The sequence below is a fragment of the Scaptodrosophila lebanonensis genome, unplaced genomic scaffold, assembly GCF_003285725.1.
Source record: "Scaptodrosophila lebanonensis strain 11010-0011.00,11010-0021.00 unplaced genomic scaffold, SlebRS2 tig00000001-arrow-pilon, whole genome shotgun sequence".
NCBI lineage: Eukaryota > Metazoa > Arthropoda > Insecta > Diptera > Drosophilidae > Scaptodrosophila > Scaptodrosophila lebanonensis.
Genome location: NW_022060529.1, coordinates 4,782,378 through 4,788,449, shown reverse-complemented (window position 1 = coordinate 4,788,449; position 6,072 = coordinate 4,782,378).

Sequence of the window (6,072 nt, the reverse complement as noted above, 5' to 3'; positions counted from 1 at the left end):
CACAAAATATCGTACGTTGCACTGCTTATGTGCCCTTCCGGCTTTTTAGCTCCTCCGTGTTGGCCAAACAACGCGCAGCGAAGCTCAAATGCGACTATTTAGCACGAGGAAATGAAAGCGCCCAGGCACGGCACGAGCCTCAGCCACAGCTACAGCCGCTCGTTGGATACCCTGCAATTTTCACCATTGAATTTGATGAGCACTCTCTCCACCCTCTTTTCGCGCCTTTCTGCTTGCTGTTTGTCGTTTTGCCGATTGCTGCTCGGTGGTGAGCTAAACACACCCTTCTTTGCTTTAGCTCCTGCGCACTGGTGCTTGGGACCGTTTCTTGTTGTTCTTGTTGGTGCTTTTACTATTTTTGTTGTTATTTTGCCTTTTCCACCACCAAATTCAATTCAATGCTGTTTGAGTTTTTCCCATTCAATTAAATGCGATTTTCTTGCTATCTTTGTAGCCCCAGTGGCTGTTGCTGTTATTCTTCCTATTGCTGTTGTTGTAAATGCTGCTCCTCTTCGCTACACCGACGCATGCGTTTGAAAACAGAAACAAAATCACAACAATCTAAGCAAAATTGCTGGAAAAATTGAGCATTTTCGTAATTATTTTTGTTGTCAAAATATTAAGTCAGCGCATGCTTTTCACCATAATGAAAATTTGCGCCAAGCGTTGCCGCCCAATTCGGCTCGTTTGATTTTATTGGCGTTGCCACATCTCAAGGCAGCATTAAATTTAATTAATATATACATACACACATAGTACATACATATATGCGTGTGTGCATACACATAATGTTTGCTGGCATGTTAGGTCATTGAAATCGCTAGCATTGTAGTAAAACAAAGGCACGCAAATTAATCAATTAATCTACAAGTTGCCGCGACCTTCACCAAACTAAGCCCATCGAATATTGGGACAACACACGAAGTGGATTGTCTGCATCAAAACTGCATTGTCATCGCTTAACTAGGCTCTGCATAATAAATGCTGCTCATATGAGTCAAATAACTAAAACAAAAATTCAAAACACAAAGCACACAACAAAACGCTGAGACCCAAAGACTCATTACTCATGCAGCGCTTTCTGACGTCGAACTCTGGGGTCCGCTTGAATCTGAAATGCAGCATCAACACTTCAGTCACACATTACTTAACCCATGGCTGCCGATGACTTAGATTTTTCTTTGATATGGTAAAGTATAGAGCTTTAAGCGCAAAAATAATGTGAGTGACGCTGTTTTCGATATTGTTTTCTATATTAATATTTCATATATAATATTAATAGTTTCAGAGTCCCCTTAAAAGCTGAAAGCTTGTTGCGCTAACATTAATATTTCTAGATAGTTACTACTTAAAATTTTTAGCCAGACTACGTCGAAGTTGCGTTTTAGTTTTTACATTTGGTTTTCCCATTTCTTTTTAAAGAATGTTATTATTTTTATGTTAATTCTATTTTACTATAGAACCGGACCTAATGGGTTAATCCAAACACTGGATTTCCCACAATCATGCCGCCTTAGTTCACCGAATGTTGGTTGTTAAAAGCTGTTAACAGCAATCTGTTGACGCTCCTCGACTGCCGGAATGAGTAAGCGGAAATTAGTTTAGTGAGTGCACGTATTTTAAAGTTATTCATTCATACTTAGACAGAACTATTAAATGAAATGTTTTTAATTAGCAATTAAAAGCCAGTTACAATATATATATAGTATATGACCGTAGTTGTCTTATTGGCTTATTATTCAAGTGCTATCAGTAAACAGGTCAATGCAACGTAAACAGATGAATAGTACTTTTCCATACGTTCCACTATAGGATAGGTATGTATGAATGCAGTTAATACGTACGATTAAATTTTCTGTTTTTGATAAACAGAATGTGAACTTTGTAGCCCTTTCGATTCTCATTCACAACAAATACACTATAATTACTTAGCGATGAGGAAATGCATTCAGATATTTGTGAACATATACAGAAAATTCAAAATATCTACCATATACAAGTATTAAGCCTAATTTATTGGAACGTGATTGAATTTAAATTTAATTTCAATAAAATTATAGGTACAGACTGGTATTTAATTTTTCATTAATTCACCTATGTTTATCCGCGTTCTTTGTGTTAAAAAATGTATTGTTAATGAAATGTACTTTTTCAGCCGCTAATCGCGGTAAAACCTTATATTTCTATATACTGTTGTTTTTACTATAATGGACATTATATTATTTACTGACCCTGAACCTCTTGGTCACCAGTTATTTATAGATTTTGTGGTGTGATGTATGCATAACGATGTATTATAACAATGCACCTATGCTCAAATGATATATCAACTATGTGTGCCATTACAACAAAAGCAACTTAGGGCTCATGAACACAAAGCAACTAATCTACATTTTGGTGTAGTTTCAAGTAATGTGTTTCCTTCCCCGCCATCCATAAACATATACATAAACATCAAATAATAAAAAAAAAAAATAAGAATTTGACGAACAATCTTTATTATCTTATCAATAAAACTATAAGTTCTTCTTGAAAGCTGAACACACAGATAATAATATAATATAATAATAATTTTAATTGTGTCTTTTGGTGGGAAATTCACAACTTTAATAGTGACTTAATCTTTAAAAAAAAAACTTTTTTCATACATATGCAAAATTAATATAATTATTTAACTAATATCTTATCATACTTGTATAAAAGCTCGCCCAACAACGGACAAGTCCCCAGCAAAACTGGAAGCAGTGTGTTCGACCAAGCTTGACCTGGCTGCTTCTGGACACCAAAAGAACCACAACACTCTCAAAACCGAAAAGAATTAAACTCTGTGGTGGAGATTCTTACGCCATCAAACGATTTCTGCAAAAGTTGAAGAGATGAAGAAGAGGTGGAAAGCCTAGAGCACCTTCATTGTTGCCCTCCAGTTCCTAGCAGACTCTGGCCCATTGCTTTCGGGCAACCTTTGCGAACTAATCTCACCGATATAACGAACCTGAAGATCGTAGCCCGCTGGTTGAACGTGGACCAATAAAAGCCCAAAGAAATTAAATGGCATGACAATGAGCCTTCTCAGGCCTAAGAGTAGGGGCGTGAACCATCGCTCAAGGCATTTTAACAAAACTTATATTTCCTTGGCTCAGCTTGTATTTTCATTTATAATTTTTTCAAATTGTTTTCTTCAATCAATTTATTGTTATTGTTATGGCGTGGTTTTCGTTTGTGTGTTTTTATAAATGGCCTATAAATAATGGAAGCAAAATACAATACCTAAAACAAACAAAATAAATGGTAAGCAAATGTTGCTCGACAGTACATTTCACTACATTTCTCTTCATTTTAATTTTGTAATCCATTTTTCAATTGTTTTCTTCTAAATGAGAACCATTTGCTCTATTTTAAAATTATTTTCTTCAATCACTCGTGTTTCTTAATAAGTAACTGATAGGTTCAAACGCTAATATTCGAAAAAGAGTTGTATGAGCTCTCCATAAGTCTCCATGCAGCATACTTTACCAAAAGCAGAGCCACAACTTGTCACTTTCCTTTGCGTGTCTCACAAATTATTGCCAATTTTGGCATTTCTTTTGTCCATCACGTATATAGGTTTGTACATAAAAAACAAAATTACACCTGATGCGTTTTACGTGTAACTCTTTTGTTGGTACTTGTACAAACATACATACATACATACTCCTATGTGGTATGCCTGTTAAGCCTATGGAGACACCATCTGTTTTTTTGGGTCATTTGCAATTGAGCCTAAACACAAAATGTTTGTTACCTTACGTACTTTGTCCAACATTTTCGTGTACTATTTGTTTAGTTGCCCCTCCTCACTTGTCCCTAGCCGCTGAAGTGTTTGCAAGTACACGAAAGCGCCAAGCCCACGCACTCATGTACTATACATACATACATATATGAAGACAAGAGCTGTACCCACCTACCTGCCCATACTTGTATACTACTATATGTACGTGTATATATCTAAATGAGCAGGTCTACTACAAGTATATAGCCCAGCATATCTTTTCAGTTTGAGCTCTTGGCTATTTACTTTGGAAACTGCACTGCCAGCCATGTCAACATAATTGTAAGCTGTTGTTATCGTTGTTGTAATGGCTATTGCTGGTGTTTTTATGTGGACTTTTGATGCGCATTTATTGAACGCAAATTGACATTTGAGCAGTGAAATATTTGCCATCAGCTTATACAAATTTGTAATGTTAGACCTTAGACAACTTATATTCATTAAATCAATCGGTGATTTTTAATGAAATCGTCTGAGCTGCATTTGCATAACAGCCTCTAAATGTGACCTATGCATAAACACACATAACCTAATCATGTACAATGCATTTCCTTATTCTACAACTATTTATGCACATGCATTCAAATTAATATATACAGTGCAATAAATTGCATGCAGTACTCGCCTTGCATTTTAGGTCAGGTCGCGAGAAATTAATGCAGGCGTCGCAAAATTTGCAATAATTAATACGAAAAAGAAAACACCAAGTCAGCATAAAATATACATTCATTATATATACATGAAATGGGGTGAGAAAAGTGCCGCTGTCTGCAAATGAACGCGCACTCGAGGTGCATAAAAATTAGCTCGAAATTTCCCAACCCGTGCAATATAATGCTGCTGAATAATTGACCTCATTGAAAGGGCAGAAGAGCTATAAGCCATAATGCAATATTTGCTAACTTAAATTTAATATTTTATACATTTCACATTTAAAGTAGACCAGTTATTCAAAACCAAGTACGTGTGATTCATAACGAGCACTATAGTTTTATTAGTTACGGTCTCTGAGCATATCGATTTCAAAGTTTCTAAGTTTCGGCAACTTCCAGTCCCACCAAAAAAAAAATAGTAACCTTGTATTCTTTATACTACATATACATAACTTTGAATGCTTTTTTATTTATTTATTAAGTTAACTCTTCTACTCGTGTCTTAATTACTTTAAGCCATGAGTATGATAATTGCAACATTGAAATAACAAAACCAAGAACAATTTTTTTAGCGATTCATTGTTTAACAAACTAAATTAATATCTAGAAACATAAATGTGCTAGACCAAATCTAATTCAGGTTTTTCCACATGCTAGAATCGGACAATAACATTGTTTCCAATTGTCATTTGAGGTGTTCTGGTTTTTTTTTCGATATGCTTTAATTGACATATATTTCGTCTATTAATAAATACTTCCTTGTTATTAGTACTTATGTTTAAAAAAGTGATGTTAAAAGATATCATTGATTGGCACCTATAGTTGCATATAATGCAGTTGCCCACATTTCCATGTGCCCCTGATTTGGCAATAAAGAAGCAATTTATACATGTTCTTAAAGAACTCATATTTTGAAAAAGCGGTGCTATTATTTTGAACGCAGCTGTATGCTGAAAGAAATCCTTCAAGGCTCAAATTCACAAAAACGTACAAGTATATACACGAATATATAAGAGTAATTTTTGAGCTATTTTCGGCTTTCATTTGATACGTTCCTATATTATTTATGATTCTATTAATGCAACAAAATATCGGTATCAAATATGATATGCTAATAAGATTATTTAAACAAGATAGAACGCTACAGTCGAGCAAGCCCGAAAAGCATCAGAAAAAATGAACAAACTCGTCCTTTCTCGGGCTCAGGAGAATCTGGATACCAAGTTTGGTTATTCTAGCTCTAATACTTTCTGAGATCCTTGCGTTCATACAGACAAAAATACGGACAGACGGCCAGACGGAAAGACGGACAGACAGACGGACATGGCTTGTCATCCTAATCAAGAATATATATACTCTGTGGGGTCTGCCACGCCTCCTTCTGTGTGTTCCATGTACACTCGCATAAAACTAATATACCCTTTTACCCTTTGGGTACAGGGTATAAAAACTTCAATATGCTTAGGCCCGGTTAGCTGATGTTATGGCTACGATTAGGAAGTAACATTTTTCTTTCTTCTCATTCTAACAGCTTCCGCTATCCATATATTAAAAGTCTTGTTGTATGTCTGCCGATTAATTAGTGTACGGTCGGGATCCGGGAAATAGACA